Source organism: Erpetoichthys calabaricus, chromosome 1, assembly GCF_900747795.2.
Source record: "Erpetoichthys calabaricus chromosome 1, fErpCal1.3, whole genome shotgun sequence".
In the NCBI taxonomy this organism is placed as follows: Eukaryota; Metazoa; Chordata; class Cladistia; order Polypteriformes; family Polypteridae; genus Erpetoichthys; species Erpetoichthys calabaricus.
The window spans coordinates 347,815,435-347,833,435 of NC_041394.2; the positions used below are offsets into that span (position 1 = coordinate 347,815,435).

Below are 18,001 nucleotides of genomic sequence, written 5' to 3' on the forward strand. Positions count from 1 at the left end.
ACAGGAAATTTAATGTCTAGAAGGTGTGCTTGACGTTTATAACCAGTCTTCTTTGTTTTCAAGAATCCAGTTGAGTCCTATCACAGAAACACATGAAGTGCATGAAGAACAGTAGTATGTTTTATATGTATATTATGTAATTCATAAGGAGAATAGAATTGTAGTTAGAATTGCAGTTTATTGTATAAATTAAGTGCATAAAATGAACAACAACTAAGATTGTCTAAGTTGAAAGTATAACAAAGTAAACTGAACTCAATAAGAATATGGTGACTAAACAAAAATGACAAACCCTGTGTTGTGATCCAGACTGTGAGACAACTGAAATATTCCACCCTTAGCAGCTGCAAGTCAAGGTGTTATCAATACTGTAACCCTGAAATATCCGAAGCATTCTGTGGGCCAGGAAATGCACATGTGGTGAGATACAGTAAAGGGACAAGCAGCCAGTGATTTAGTACTTCACTCAAATTGAACAGCCTTCCAAACAGTAACTAAAGACAGACTTACAAGTCTGCTAATTCCAAAGCTCAGATTTCACTGCTCTCACTTTGAAATTGATAGTGTTGTACCTGTGTGTCATGGACTTTCAAGATGCCATCCTAAGATTCTGAAATCCTTCCAGTTTTGGATGCCTTCTGCCTAAAAGTCCATCAAGTGTGGAAGGTGATGATTGAGTTCTTCATGGAGTTTGTAATGCAGGTTCTGGTTTGTGATTCGCTGGAATTCTGCATACACTTAAGTAAACAGTAATATAAGAGCAGTATATATGAGTACAAGATAAATATTATTTACACAGAATGGGACATGTAAACAAAAGAGCATCAGGGAAACAACAGATAAACAAACCACTTCACCTCAGAGTTAATGTGCAGAGCAGGCCAGAGGTCCAGGGTCTCGTTCACTGGTGGTCTGGACAGGATGATGGTCTGTCATCTCAGGGCAAACGTGGTCTGCATCACAGGTTGATGTCTCTCAGTCTTCTTTTGTAGTTCAGTGATCTGTTCCCTCAGAGAACTCATGAGTTAAGTGGCAGTACTGCACACTCATTGTGTGTGTAACTGCTGTGTTTATGATGTCCTGACAAATGAGTTTTCAATACATTTAGTGTCTAAAATGTGCACATGCAATGATCATACAGGCACGGCATTGGGCCGACACTTGAGAAATGACTGTACTCCAGTCTATAATATGTAAAAAAATTGTGTTCTGGAGCTCAAAATATCAGAACAGAATTTACACTCCTAAGCCATTCTAGATACCTCACCCTGAAAATATATAGAAAACAAGGTCATTATTGTGTGAGAATTTGAGGGATTATTGTTATGATATCAACAATGTGCAAAATTAAACAAAAACTCTTATTTTGAAATGCACAGTAACTTTTATAATGTAAAATGATCAAACCTGTCACTGAAACACTGGAAGCTTGTTACCACATCAGTAATATTTTAAAGCAGTTTTTGCAGTATTTTCAACTGCACCCCATTGCAATGCATAAAATATTGAAATGAACTCAATAAAACATTCAATCCATACCTTAAACAGCATTACTTCTGTAATAGCCTCAGCTCTGTTTCAAATCTTAAACCTCGATACATAATCCAAGGTCAGCATGGTGCACTTTAGTACTTCGTATCTGCTCTTCTCACAGCACACACTCCACTTATAAACAGCGACACAACAACGACACCCCACCCCCATTCCGAAGCCACTGATCCACTTCCATCTAATACAAGCTTAAAAAAGTAATGATTAAAAAGTACGTGCTGAAAGTCACAACATGTTGCTCATAATAAACTACTTATCGATAATCATAAAGAAATTGTGAACGTCTAGTTACATTACCGTTAAAGTGTAACCCACCTGATATTGTTTAAATGTCACTTAAAAACTGGTGGTCCTCGTTGGCTGTTAATCCATACTTCTTCAGTTTGTCCTTTTTCGGCAACAGAAATAACATGGAGATACAACCAAGACAACGAAATGTAAATTCAATTTTACACAGTGGAGTGACTGGACTCATACATAACAAACTAACAAGACTATGGTTCTTTTTTGGCTTACATTACATGTTGCTGTTGCATTAGGATAACGTCTTGCTCTGCGTTCTTCCTTCTTTCTCGTCTATTCCCACGTCGAAGTGGGGCAGACAAATTATCAAGTTTTGGGCTTTTGAAGCACCGCTGCGAGACTTGTTTCAATATTCCTGTCACATGATTTTGAGGCACTCTAGCATAGACATATATAGGTAGACACCGCATTCACTGTGTTGCCCAGTCGACATGAAACGTCAGCGCATCCGCCATATTGCGAGTGGTTAAAAGTACCATTTAAACTAATACAGGTAGACATGGAAACCTTGTTTTCTGATGAAAAAGCAATAACGTTTAAAACAGTAACAACAGATTTTGGCGAATCGTTTAAATGCAATTATTTATATCCATTTTTACACTAATAATGGCAATTATTAAATAATTCCTCCCATATAAGTAACATTTCTCAGACTGCCTTCTTCCATCTCTGAAACATTTCTAGACTTCGGCCTGGCCATCGGACCTTACTCCTTTCTATGTTAACTAATGTTGTCTTATTTTAATTTCTTATTTTGTCTTTTATTTTTCTTCTCTTCATTATGTAAAGCACTTTGAGGCTACTTTTTGTATGAAAATGTTGCTATATAAATAAATGTTGTTGTTGTTGTTCTGTTCTTACGCAACACAGTACTGAAGTATCGGTTAATGCCGAGTCACATCACGTATAGATTACTGTAATGCTATTCTATCTGGCATCCCATAAAAACATTTCCATCGCTTACAACTTCTTCAAATTTCTGCTGCCAGGATAATAACCTGCTGTTCTAAATCCACTGAACATATTACACCTATTCTCACTCAACTTCACTGGCTCCCTGTTCACTACTGAATACAATACAAAATACCGCTCTTAACATTTAAAGTTCTTCACAGTCTTGCTCCCCCCTACCTCATTGATTTCCTGCAGACTTACACTCCTCTCGCTCGCTCAAATCCTGTAATTTGAGAGTATTCAGTCTGGCAATATGGTGCAGCCTTAGTTTGTGGAAGACAGACACAACTAAAGACATGAGCATAAAATGATGGTTGTCAATTTCAAACTGTGTTTCCTCAATGTGCTCCTTGAGAAAAAACGCATCTGAACCAATCTCAGCCCGAACAAACTGATTGATCAAAGATACACTGACAGCTTGCCCTAATGTCGACTGTCAGATAACACGCAAGGGTTAACACAGAAGGAATCATCAAACCTCCTTTGTTTTTTAATGTGAGCAAGTGGTAGCTTTGATCATATGATGCCAGTACAGCATCTGTTGCCAAACTAGCTCTGCACACATCACAGGACAGCTTTCTCAAAATCCCATCTAAGGGCTACCTCCCATTGCTTCCAGAGGTGGATTTCTTTGGGAAACCTTCAAAGTTTGAGAAATGTTAACAGCTGGCAACAATCTACATAGTTAGTGGCTACATATGTTTAGCCAAAACATTATTTGGAGGCTCACGTGAGCACATAAACGCATAGCTTTTCTAGCTTAGCCTGGCATTGCTAAAGTTAAGATTATAAAATGGGATTTTCTAATGGCCAAATATAACCAAAACAATTGTTCAGCGCTACCTATGAAATGTAATCCCCCAGGATCTGGTTTGGAGCGTACAGCGGGTTGTACAATCCCAAGCAGCACATGTGTGAGGCATCTTTATCCATTACTTCACTCCACAGCAGTGCCACTCGCAATATGGTGGCGATGTTGATGTACGATGCTGCTGGTCATGCGGCGTCTAGTAATTCTATGTCTATGCGCTCTAGCGCCATGACGTCACTGGAATATCCACAGTCAGAAGTCTTATTAGTCAACCAGGTCGCCAATCTTCTTTGGCTCAAAAAAGTAAAAGCAGTGGCCACCCTTCATTTGTGTGGTGTTCAAACATGAGTTCGAATCTTGCGGTTCCCGGAGGCAAGACTAGTGCATGGAGCACAGTTAGAACAAAAATAGATTTTTTTTGTTTTTTTTTTTTTTTTGTGGGTAACTGATGTTTTATATTATTTGAAATTGGAACAAATCAAATTCTCACTTAGAGGATCTGTGCAGAACTTTTTCAAAACCTGGCAGGATCTAATTAACTCTTTCAGGGCTGATGTCGACTTTTGTCAAAATTCATGGCAGGAGGACAGTAATCAGATGTAAACTGCATCAAAACTCACCTTTACGTTTTAGTTTGACTCTCTTTACTAGAAGGAAAGTTACATAGCTTTGTTGATTTAACTTCGATTCCCTACACATGCATGACTAGCGAAGAGCAAACAACCTCTAAAATGGCACCAACATCTGGCGAGAGACCAAAGCGATGTGCAAAGCAAAATACTGCATGGACGTTTTACGTAATTTCTTTGAATAGGACTCTGACTTGTTGGACTCTGAATATAATGCAAGTGATCTGGAGATCAAAAACGAAAGTGAGGTACCAGCATCATCCGATTGGTCCCCAGCTGATCGTGGTGCTTAACACTTCTGGGTAGCTGATGCGCCTACAGCAGCGTTTGCCTGGGAGGACCACCACTTATGATGACAAGAGGTACAAACCAGATTGCATCACACTGCAACCGCCAACGCCACTTACCTGCTGTACGAATACAGCCAGGCAGCTGGCCCACTGTGTATTCCTGCTGACCAGCAAGGTGCCCCCAACGCAGCTACTGTCACAAGAGATGACGAACGTGCGCCAACAGCAGCCGCAGCACGTAGCAACAGACTTTTTATGTTGACTTATGTGTGAAAGCGTTGCTTTGTGTGCTTTTCAGAAAACTTGAGTTTTTTGGAAAAAATATTCAGCCCTCAAAGAGTTAATAAGATTTTAGAATAAGCTTTTAAAGCACTGAGGAAGTAGATTCTCTCCCCTTTTTCTTCTCCATTTATTTTTATTCACTTATTAATTCATTTATTTACTTAATTTTACCAGCTTTAAGTTTTACTGTTAGCCATGCTGTCTTTCTCAGGGGTTGGGGTTGATTTGTTTTCGATCCTGTTTTTGTAAAAATTGATCTATTTGTATGGAATGTTATGTGATTTCAATAACATCAATAATTTTTTTAAAAAAAAATGATAAAAAAGCTGTACTTGTCTATAAGCTAATAAATACATTCAAGAGACATTATAAAAGATTCCTACCTGATACCACGTTTCCTGGTGTGGAGTCTTGTCTACGTAAAGTGGTGAGCATATTTGTCTTAAGGCAGCACTCGTATTGTAACAGTGCAGCTTCACTTCTACCCCATGTCGATTAAGTCAGAGAGGCTGAGAGACACCGCACGTTAGAGTTTACAAAGCCGACATGGTCATCCCAACAGTACAGTATGTGCACAAGACCCTCCTCATTAAACGTTTTTAGTAGTCTGTGATTTTCAGATCTGTAGCTGATACATATTGTTGATTTCCAAATTCCAATGCGAGTAAAAGTGTGTGCTGCGGAACTCATTACAAATGTCTTCAAAACACAATCAGTGCCATCAACAGTGCAGTGACGTGCGATGAGGTTCATGGCTGGTGAGGCACTTACTCCTTTAGTGTAAGATTTATAAATGTGTGAACGCAAAACAGTAGTCCGTAATGCACATTGACTACTGGTTATGTTTCATATCTCATCAGCATTCTTAACTCACACATAGGTAAGGAACATATTTGGCTAAGATGGCACGTTACATTTATAGCGGCGAAAGAGAGCAGAGAGAGCGCATTTGCTCCTCACCCTCCATGTGTTCTAAATTTGCCTTTGAAGTTCCACAATTCATACTCATTCAATACAAATAAAAGTATAGAGACGTGTACAAAAAAAAACGGATTTTAATTATGACCTTTATTGAAATATTTTGTTGTTTTTAAAAGCTTTTAATTCTGATTCTTTAATCAATTGTGCCACAGACTATTCAACTTAAAGGATAACAAGAAAAACAAAAGAATATTTTATTTAAGGTTAAAATTTTGTTTTTAAATATTGGATTTTTTTTCATAGTTTGATCCCGTTTTTTTTTTTAATTTTTTTATTTTATATAAAATTGAAAACCGCTTATAGTCTTACCTTTATTTGTAAATGAAGTCCATGCGCCTAACCTTCTCCACAAAAATCTCTGTTATTTTCTTGTAAAAGTCCTCCTTATTTTCCTTTAGTTTTAAAAGTCTTAATCTTCCATTTTGGAAGTCAGTTGGAACACAAAATAAAAATAAATGGACCGCTGCAGTGCACTGGACTTTCTGATATCGCTAACTTATTGCCGCTCAGAGCCTCTGTGTAGAAGAACAGCAACAATGAGCGCCTGTTGGGCTCACATGCGCCCCCTTCAGGGCGGCACAAGACAAAAATATGTCACACACATTCTTTAACACTAGAATCACCAGAGCCTACGAAAAAACTTGTAGATCCATCCCACCTTAAATCGCTTCTTAAATCTGTTCACAGCTCTCCGCCAGCGTCTTTTGTTTTCTAAATGTGCAGATTAAGACAAGGTGCAAGCAGCCGGGTATTCCATCCCCCCACCGACTTAGAACGTACACGAACTTCTCCCAACTCATGCCTTGATTGATTATCTAGGATTGAAGTGGAGTTTTAGAGTGGAAATAATAGATCGTTATTTGGAATATGCGCATTTCATTTGTGTTCCGTTTCTACAGTAATCTGTGTAAACACATTTTCAAAACAGAAACGGTTTTCATATTCTAGTAGTAAATGAGAAAATGTAGGCATAAACTATATAATGTATGAAGCCTGAAGTCCAAACATCAAAGAAACACTTTTACAAAAGGTACAAATATAACAGAACAAGTGCACTTTTATTGAAAAATATAACTGCAGGAAGCATGCATGCATGCGACATTGACACATATCTACTATTACTGCCGCCGTGGCGCCCTTGAGCAGCCATGAGTCAAAGTAATTCTTGGTAACGAAAACCAATCAGATCGCTTTCTGCTATCAAGATTCTACCAAGAATTGAAAGCTCGGGCCAATCGCAGCCTGTATTAGCTACCAAGAATTGACCATTCACAACCCTTTTCGGCTACCAAGAATTGGCCAATGACGGCTCGTGATGGCTACCAAAACTCAGACAGGGCGGGCCAGCCTCTTGTCAGTTAATATATTCTGCATAAGCTTGTTCGAGTGTGGCACACATACGATTTGCGATTTGCATTTCATTTTGAACTTTCAAAAAAATGTTACTCACGAGTGTCGGTTTGTGCAAATATATTTACATTCACGTACACATTTTTTGAATGATTTTTTAACCATTCTTGGTGCAGCTTATTACATGTATTAAATGTGTGCAAAATGTGTAAAGACAGATATAATAATGTATAAATATAATAAATATTGAATTGTATAATCATAGTTTCATTGTTTATACTTAACACTAATTTCACAAAACGTTCGTATCAATGCTAATACAGAATAATAATAATAGTTATACTCTATATTAACATTGATGTTCTAAAATATGCTTATAAAATAGACCTACACCTTTAATACTCAGACGATTCTAATCGTGCTGTAGAACAGCATATATATATATATATATATATATATATATATAAGATGATCCGCTGCGGCAACCCCTAATGGGAGCAGCCGAATGAAGAAGAATATATATATATATATATATATATATATATATATATATATATAAAATTAACTAAGTGGTGTGTGTGCTGTTTACTATAAGTATATAAACATTTCCCTTTGCAATATTTCCAAATACTTATTTTTACCTATTTCAAAATAATTAAATGTCAGCATCAACTAGAATATATTACTTCCCAAATTTTATAAATACATACAAACACAAGGCTGTGAACTATTATTTATTCATTCTTATTGTGCTTTCATTTTTATTGTACCCCTCGATTATCTGTGCGGCCGTCTGAGACCATGGTAAAGGTACTATATAAGTAAGTGAAATGCGTTATTATATGTTCTAGTTATGATTCAATAGAATTTGCAAGCAGTTTGTTTAATTGTGATTTTAACTATGCTTGTTGTCCATGTGTTCCTTAACAAATCAATCATTCATTAAACAGTTTTGTTTAATCAAAAAAGAAAAATAAACAACTAAGTCTGCAAAGTAGAATTCAAAGCACCGTTCGTTGAAGAGAAAGTTAAAAAAAAAATATATAGTTATATTCTTCCACTCAGCAATGTGCCATGAGCAGGATTTGAACCCACATCCCTGCAATAATTTCTAGTAGATCGTCTCTCAAGAATCGCAGCTATACCTCGGCTACCAGGTTTCTACCAAGAATTGGAAGCTCGGGCCAATCGCAGCCCGTATCGTCTACCAAGAATAGGCCAATGACCGCTCACTCGGCTACCAAGAATTGGCGAATCACGGCTTGAGTTGGCTACCAAAACTCGGAAAGGGCGGGCCAACCTCTTGTCAGTTAATGTATTCTGCAAAAGCTTGTTCAAGTTGGTACACAGACACTTTGCGTTTTGCATTTCTTTTTGAACTGTCTAAAAATGTTACTCACGAGTGTCGGTTTGTGCAGATATATTTACATTCACGTACACGTTTTTTTGAATGATTTTTTAATCATTCTTGGTTAAGTTTATTACATTTATTAAATATGTGTGCAACACGTGTAAAGACAGATATAATAATGTATAAATATAATAAACATTGAATTGTATAATCATAGTTTAATTTTACAGAATGAGCTTTAAAAATAATATGAAGTGCTGTATAATTATAAAAATACAAATCATAGAAAGTTAAAAGTTTTTTTTGTTGACTTCATCTTTGCCAATTTAAAAATGTTTCTTTTAACTCATTGTTTGGGCGAGTTCATTTTTATCTGAAAAGATAAATGAACTGTGCACATATTTCCTACAAAAGACCTCAGGAAAGTCTTTCTGGTATGTAAAGACCAATAATTGTTAATGAATTACTGCAGTAAAAATTATATATATGTGACGATGTGGGTTCTTTGCATGCTCCCATTGTCTGTCTGGGAGCCCTTGAACCCAACACCGTCGGTAATGTCACCGATGAGCACGGCAGTGAGGCAACAACAATGGAGCAAGGTGATGGTGTACAAAAGTGCCAAGTGCTTTTATTAAAACTACAATCAAAAACAATGTTCAAATTAAATAAAGAGCAGTGCTTCAAAAGTCATTAAATAAATAATCCATAAAAACAGAAGTGAAAAGTGGAGGTTAAAATCCATTAGAAAAAATCTTTAAAACAACGAGGTTAAAACAATGCAGGAAGCAGTCTTTTAAAAACAAGCCTGGTGACTTCTTTACCTGGCAGCTCCCCTGCTTCTCCCATCTGTGCTTCTCAACACTGGCCTTCTCTCCACTCTATTGCTGGTTGGTTCGCCTCACCGATCCCTGGCTCCGGTAGGCTCCACCAAACAGTGACTTGGGATCCCCCAACGACCAGGGCTCTCACGCTGGGGAATCCACATCTACATCCCAAGTCCCGACTCCCGCTGCCTTCCACGGCCTTACGTGGAGAGTCATCCGCCTTCTGGTCCCTCCCACTCTTCAAAATATACTCAGCAGGAGCGACCACTACTTCTGCTCCTCCGGTGTCAGCCAAACACCCAGGGTCCCTACTCAGCTTCACATAGGGAATCCATTCCCGGGCTCCCGATTCCCGAACATTATTCATTCCCTAAACGGGAATGGCCAAGCTTGCATATACTGTATAGCGTGTAAAAATCGATCTAGAAATAACAGAGTTATAGTTAAAAATAATTAAGGTGACGCCATTGCTGCAGTTTGCACTTCATCAGACAACAGCTTTGAACAGCAACTTGAAATTGCAATGCATCAGTCTGTTGCATCCGCATTATCTGTGCCAAGAAACTTGCCATCACAGAATGATGACAAGAAACTGGATGCATCAGTAAAAGCTGAAATGGCGGTGTTTCAGAGCAACGGCAAGCGCGGGTGTTGTTTAGAACAAGTGTATCAGTATCTGAAGACTGTGCCGCCTACTTCAGTTGAGGCAGAGCGTGCTTTCTTAGCGGCTGGCATACTCTGCATGAAGGTGCGCTCTAGCGTGGACGACCACATGCTGGACACGTTAATAATAAAAATACTAATAATTCATTACATTTATATAGCGCTTTTCTCAGTCTCAAAGCGCTAACCACACAGGGATGAACCGGGAAGTGAACACACAATCTTCCACAGTCTCCTTAATGCAAAGCAGCAGCACTACCATTGCACCACCTGTGAGGACGTTGTGCTTTCTACACTCTTATTACCACAACTAAAGACACATGTACTTACTGTATATGACAGCATGAACTGCTTGTAGTTAAGGTTAGTCTTTTATTTGTGTCAACATATTGCAGTAGTTTTATTAAAAATAAGTGTCGGTCGTTCTAAAACCATTCACATGTGAGATGCCCGTGCACTGTGTCATCCCGGGCTCCCGGGATTCCTGGGAATGAAATGCGGGATTCCCGAATTCCCGGGAATGGATAAACCCATCCGGGAATGGATTCCCTTGCTGCACGTGAGCCTGCGCTCACTCGCTTTCCTGCACTGGCTTTCTCCTCCTCTTGCTTCCTGCCTTCCTTTTTCGACCCTCCTGCAACCTCCATTTCTTTCTCCCATTTCTCCTCACTCCTTTAGCCGACTCGCGCTTCTATTTATGAAGAGGGGACGTGACAGTCGTGGCAATCAGCAACTCCTGGGAACAATTACGGATGTGGACCGTTTCTCACCTGTGCACTTAGGTGTGAAACGCCCACATCACGAACTCCTCAGGAACCGCATCAGCCACACACCACCATGCCCCCTCGCTAAGCCGCGAGTGTGGTGATTATTTGTTAAAACTGGCCTTTTAGACGGGAGCTGTGGACCCGCTATACCACAATATACTGTATATACGGTATATATATATATATATATATATATATATATATATATATATATATGTACCTGTAAAAACAAGAGACTGGTATGCTTTTTTTTAAATACTTAACACTAATTTCACAAATCATTCATATCAATGCCAATATACAGTAGAATAATAATAATTATAGTTATACTCTATATTAACATTCATGTTATAAATTATGCACACCTTCTTCTTAGTCTTCCTGGCACACCAATCACTCACACAGCCAGCGGAGACTCAGCAGCCACGAACTTCATCCCCCAGCCCCGTCCTTGCTGCCTCCGCACAGCTCAGCCAGACCATCTGAGGTCGGAACTCCTCCTGTCATCCTTCAGGCAGCCGCAGTCGTACCTAAGATCCCTGGGGAGATCATCCTCCATGTTCGCCCCTCTTTGTGAGTTATCATTTGGGAGTGAATGCATTGTTAACGTCTCACACGTACTGAAATGATGTCACGAAAAAAATTACAACACAGTCCACACAAACTCATAGACTCATTGATTTTTGATCTAATAATCATTATCAATATCACAAAAATTACATAATTTTAAGAAGATTCAAAGTCTGCTACAGTCAGTTCAATAAACTTTCCCTATAAAATGTTTTCATTTACAGCATAAGAATCTTAATGAAGTGGAACTTGTGAGTAGTGACAAATAATATGCGACACGGAGGAATTATAATGCATAAGAACGCGGACGAGTAAAAATTACGACTTTCAAAAATGGACACTGTGAATGTTAGCAATTCAGTATATAATTTAAGAGGTCAGTGTGTGCATTTCAAAATTGATTTAAAAATTAAGTAAGCCATCTGTTAAACTAAATAGTGACTTTAAAAGATGCTTCAATGAAGCGCTCATCTATAACAATGAAGGTTCAAACTGTCATGTTGGATGGTTGGAAGGCACTGCTTGGCTGAAACAATTGATTGTGATTTGTCCTAAAAGGGAAGTGGCGTACAGCGATCAGAAATGAAAACAAACATTTAAGCACACTGGACAGTAGTGTATGTTATGTTTCCTCAACTACTCAGATACTAATTTTAATACAATTCACAGTGAAACTCGTAATATATATATAACTAACAAAATACCCGCGCTTCGCAGTGGAGAAGTAGTGTGTTAAAGAGGGAATGAAAAAAAAAGGAAACATTTTAAAAATAACGTAACATGATTGTCAATGTAATTGTGTTGTCATTGTTATGAGTGTTGCTGTGTTTTATATATATATAAAATACACACACACACATATAAACATATATATACATATACATATACACATATATATATATATATCTACATATATATATATATATATATATATATATATATATATATATATATATATATATATATACACATCCACATATCAACATATATATATATACACATATATACACACACACACGCTTTATGGGTGATGATTGTTTTACTCTTTTTCTCTTTATTTTATTTTATTGTAGAATCAACTCTATCTGCGCACAGCAGGGCAGCCGTGGGCGGATGCGTATGGTGTATTCACTCCATGTTATCGTGCATTGCGCTGTCAGTGTTATTTTGATAAAAGAATTTGAACAACATATAAGAAGCGTATAAATTATTAAACAGTAAAACATTAACATTTAAGAAGTAAAGTTACATGAAGTACTACTGCAGTGCCTTCGGGTATACCTCATTTTTTGTTTGCCCATTACATGCTTAAATGTATACATTTTTTGGTGCACCTACCCGAGAACACGCGACATATAACCGAGCGTGGGAGAAGCATGGATTTTAAACACGCGTTGAGTTCATCTGCTGGTCTCCCTCGTGGAATAACTGGTAATGTTTGACTAAAATCTACAGCGAGTAAAACGATATTACCTCCTATTTTTTTTTTTACGATCTCTGAGATCTTGCTTTTTTCGGTTCAAGGCTTCATAAGCTCTTTTATGTTGTATGGTGTACTTATCCCAAACCATCATCTTGCATGTTGCAAGACTTTCGCCTTGTATGTAGATCGGGGTAATTACATTCATTGCATTCCTAGTCTGAATCACAATCTGATTGTATGGGTGGTTACCTGGCACTGTAGGGTTGCCACCCGTCCTTTAAAATACGGAATCGTGCCGCGTTTGAGAATGAAATTGCGCGTCCCATTTTGAATCAATACTGGACGGGATTTATCCCGTTTTTTTTTTATCATTTTTTTTTTTAAAGCAGCGTCTCATGCAAATCATCCCACACGCATTTTATGAAGATGCCTCCTTTCCTACTTTGGATTGGGTAATACTTGATGTCATCGTTAGTTTGATTGGTGTTTTTAACTGTCCAGTGAGGAGGGCGTGTCTTTTAAGTACAGTCTGCAAAGTGTTGGCACTGAGATGTGGCGTCAGCGCCATAGTTGAAGCCCCTAACGTTGCGGTCAGCAAATCGGCTAACATCCGCCATGTGCCGTCTTTCAGTTGCGAGAAGCAGATCATAGAATGGTTGAAACTGTTTCCCCTAACGTTGCGCCACGGCGTGTGGTTAGTTTATACCTCGTGTCTTCTCATTAAACTTTTATCTCGCGAATATGTTATTGCAATCCGCAGCGGGAGCGTTTCTATAAAGTTAATTGAAACTTACGTTTTACACCGTGCTTTGTTTCCCTTATGAACATGCTTGTATGCTTAACTCGCTCCGTTCTCAATTGTTTAATTAATTTTTTGCTCTTCGCTGTTTGCGGCTGTTCCTCCATTTCCCCCTACTTCGTTCTTTTATCTCGTGAATATGTTATTGCAATCCTTAACGGGAGCGTTTCAATAAACTGATTGGTTGAAACTGTTGCCCCTAACGTTGCGCCACGGCGTGTGGTTCGTTTATACCTCATGTCTTCTCATTAAACTTTTATCTCGCGAATATGTTATTGCAATCCGCAGCGGGAGCGTTTCTATAAACTTAATTGAAACTTACGTTTTACACCGTGCTTTGTTTCCCTTATGAACATGCTTGTATGCTTAACTCGCTCCGTTCTCAATTGTTTAATTAATTTTTTGCTCTTCGCTGTTTGCGGCTGTTCCTCCATTTCCCCCCACTTCGTTCTTTTATCTCGCGAATATGTTACTGCAATCCTTAATGGGAGCGTTTCAATAAACTGATTGAAAATAGTTTTGCATTTACCTTTTTAGTAAAAGGCGAGCTTTTAAGCCTGAGAAATCACCCCATAAATGCACACGTTTAATTGGACATGTGTTAATATGTATGGTTACACAGTATTAAAAGACAGTGAACAACGTCAGTTACCTTTCTTCCCGCGTTTGATAAAAGGTGAGCTTTTAAGCCTGAGAAATCACCCCGTAAATGCACACGTTTAATTGCACATGTGTTAATATGTATGCTTACACAGTATTAAAAGACAGTGAAAAATTAACGTCATTTACCTTCGTTCCCGCGTGTGACTCGTGCTGTAAATGTCTTCCTTGTTTTTAGTTCACGTGATTACGTAGGAGGCGTGATGACGCGATACGTGACTCCGCCTCCTCCATTACAGTGTATGGACAAAAAATATGTTCCAGTTATGACCATTACACTTTGAATTTCGAAATGAAACCTGCCTAACTTTTTGTAAGTAAGCTGTAAGGAATGAGCCTGCCAAATTTCAGCCTTCCACCTACACGGGGAAGTTGGAGAATTAGTGATGAGTGAGTCAGTGAGTGAGTGAGTCAGTCAGTGAGGGCTTTGCCTTTTATTATTATAGATATATAATGTAAAATAAAATAATACATCTTTGACCTAAAGTATCAGACAAACTAAATTACTGCAAGCCAATAACAAAAATTAAATGCCAGCAACTACTTGAATCGTTATTTCAGTCCATCACTGAACTTCATCAACTGAAGGGTGTAATGTCAATACAAATTACAAAATATCACTAGAGGGTTAAATAGCAAATGTTTTGTAGACTTGTAACAAAGTACTGTACGGCGCTATATGGCTTTGAATGGATCGCGGCTTCATAAAGAATCCTTTGAACTGCACATGTCTGCTCAGTGCTTCAAACCACGAGGAACTAATTTCCACTGTGTTTGTCCACTTGACGTTTCAAATCTTTATTCATCGAGCTTCATTTGAACTGTGCATGACGGAAATGTCAGGTGAAATGAATGTTTCTAGGTCATCGATACATTTTAAATGATTGTGCCTGATAATACTTAGGGTCAAGAAAAACAAAGCTAAATTATCTTATAAATGCTTACTGGTAGAATGCACTATACTGCAAAGAAGAGCTTTTGTATTACGGGTCACGACTCCTCTCTCACCATAATGCTCTCTTCTCATAAATACCCCCCCCCCCCCCTTGCCTCTTTTCATTGATTTCTAAAGATTTATCAAAAGTAAACGCCTTTTGTTTCACATGAATAACAAAACAAAACGTTTGATTAACAATTTCAGTTGTTGCTATGGCTAATGATGGCAGGTTGAGGGGTTTGAATTATTAAATATTAAAGTAATCACTTTGAATGTGTTATTTCATTGATTAATGGGGGGTGGGGGTACAGTGTAAATGTGTTTGTGACTGGAATTGTGCTCCTGTAACAGGAAGATTAGTTAGGAATGGTAGAGACCGCAGAACCATCATTTTTATGTAAGGAAATGTTTTGTTGTTATACTGTGCTGTGACTAAGATTACTTTTACTGATCGCCTATTCTGACCTTGTTCACGAGGGAGGGATGTTACTGACAAAGTCAGAGGCTTTTCTGAAAGCAGGTCCAGATGTGTTAATCTGCACTGCTCTTTAGCACTCAAGTGGACCTTTAATGTCAACCTCTGTAAAACTCGCCGGGTTCTCTTTTCACCACAAGGCATGTAAAGAGATGTCCAGGCGCTGTTTCATGTTGATTGACAGCCGTATTTAGTTGTGCAGCACATACTTTTATTCACATTACACTTTACATACACAGTACAGTATTTCAACTACAGAGTTTGGATCACTGAATACTAACAGCGCTCACCTTGGAGTGTCCCGTGTGTGTCTGTGTGCCGGTGACTGATCTGTGCCGTGTCTCTCAGCCTCTCTCATGTGCTCCGGGTGGACATCTTTGAATTTTTTGCTGCAGCAGAGCGAATTCAAAATAATCTGCCACAGTAGTTCAAATATTATATCAGTTAGAGCATTTAAGTTGATATGCTAGTTTTTTTATGGGTCCCAGCACATAAAGGAGTAAAAGGAAACAAAATTGTTGATGATTTGTCAATAAAAGCAACTAAACATCCTATTAATTCTAAATCAATAACATTTAGTAAATCGGAAGTTAACTGTCTGATGCGACTGAAAATCGATGAGATGTGGCAAATTATGTGGAACACTGACAGTAAGGGAAGGCATATGTACAGAGCAGAAACCAGAGTTGGATCCATAGGAAAAGGGGGCAGAACAAGAAGAGAAGAAATGATATTAACACGCATCAGGATTGGGAATATTAGGTTAAATTATACACAATTCAAAACAAGGCAGCACCAGTCTGGAGTGTGTAGATCACGTAATCAGCTAGAGACTGTAGAGCGTGTAATATTAGGGTGCGTGGCATATAAAATCAAGTTCAATATTTTAAATCTCTAGGAATGGGTAAATTAACATTACAACAATGATTAAAGTATGGCGATGAGTGTAATTTGATTCATAGATTCAAATTAAGTTATATAAAAACTGTAAGGTCATTTGAGAGTATGATGTTTCACTGAAAAGTATTCACATTAAGAATTTGAAAACTGAGAGACAAACAAAGATAAGTGCTTGGGGTTTGGAGATACCATTTTATGGATGTGTAAGTTCTCATTCGCTCAACTCAGAGTTACAACTTAAGTGAGGGGCGAGCAGCGCGACCTCCAGCCCACCGCCGAACTTTACTCGAGTGAATCCCCCTGTGGTTGCCCACATGTCTTTCCAATTCAATCATCAGTGTGTGTGTCTCCAGTTCACTTCGCGTTTTCGAGTCCATTTTCTACTTCACATCATCCAGTCACACCGTCGCCTGTACCTCCTTCTCTACATTTTCATTACTCACCATGTATTCCTGAAGTCCAAGCTCATGTGACAAAGATTATAGAGAAGGTGGTGCAGATTGATTTACAACTCCAAATGCCATCTTCAACTGACAAGCAGGAAGCTGGTAAATACATTAAGTCAATAAATAATTACAATCTGAGGAAGCAGAGGCCAACAACAGCCACTGTTAAGCATAACCTAAAAAAGCATATCGCTATTCGATAATCGATTTGTGGATTAATTATTAAGTAGGGCTAGGATTTACCTCTTGTGTTCAATGAGACAATCACAGCACCAGCTTTTAATCTCATTCAGCAAGATCTACCCCCCAAAACAAAGTAAACCCAAGATCATAAAATCAATTTAAAAACCACCACCATCTCAAACAGATTAAGCAAATCCAGTGTCCAGCAATAGATAGAATAGAATTGGCAGAACTTTATTTGTCATAAGGGGGAATTTTCGCTTTTTACTGAAGTTCTTTAAAAAAATAAAATATAGGTAGATAAATAAGTAAATAAACATACATAAACACTTTGGTCTGAACACACACCAGAATGACTATGAAGCAAGAAAAATAAAAAGAAAGGAACGTTCTGAATTGGCTGTCACAATCAGCGAGAGGTATTATGCAGACGTATCGCTTTTGCTATAAAGGAGCCCCCGTAGTGTTTCTTGACACACTTATGAGGAGTGATTTGAAAGAATTCCATTTTAGTGTGTCTGAGAGAGGATGTGTAGCATTGTTCATAATGGCACTCAGTTTTGGTTTAATTCTCTCCTCAGCTACGAACTCCAGGGGGTCCAGGGTGCATCCCATAGCTGATCTTACCCTTTTTAATTAGCCTGTTTATTCAGTCGGCCTCTCTTGACGTGTTGTACACAGCTGAGCACACCGCAATGTAGAAAATCACACTGGTCATCACAATGTGATAGAAGATCTGAATTATGTCACTTCCCACACTGAAGGAACGCGGCCTCCTAACTGAAAAGAGCCCACTCTTCACTTTCTTATAGAGTTAAAACACTTTTTCCTTTTAACACGACACACATC

At 38.3% G+C, this 18,001-nt stretch overlaps 3 protein-coding genes across 5 annotated transcripts in view; 2 read left to right on the plus strand and 1 right to left on the minus strand.

Moving 5' to 3' along the window:
• LOC114668454 (zinc finger protein 883-like) overlaps nt 1–18,001 on the plus strand; it is a 492,666-nt gene that overhangs the window by 342,420 nt on the left and 132,245 nt on the right. The window lies entirely within an intron of this gene.
• The window catches only part of LOC114668248 (zinc finger protein 345-like), a 394,673-nt gene that overhangs the window by 342,378 nt on the left and 34,294 nt on the right, over nt 1–18,001 (plus strand). The window lies entirely within an intron of this gene.
• Nucleotides 1–18,001, minus strand: part of LOC114669347 (zinc finger protein OZF-like) — a 314,266-nt gene that overhangs the window by 220,141 nt on the left and 76,124 nt on the right. The gene's annotated exons all lie outside the window — the stretch shown is intronic.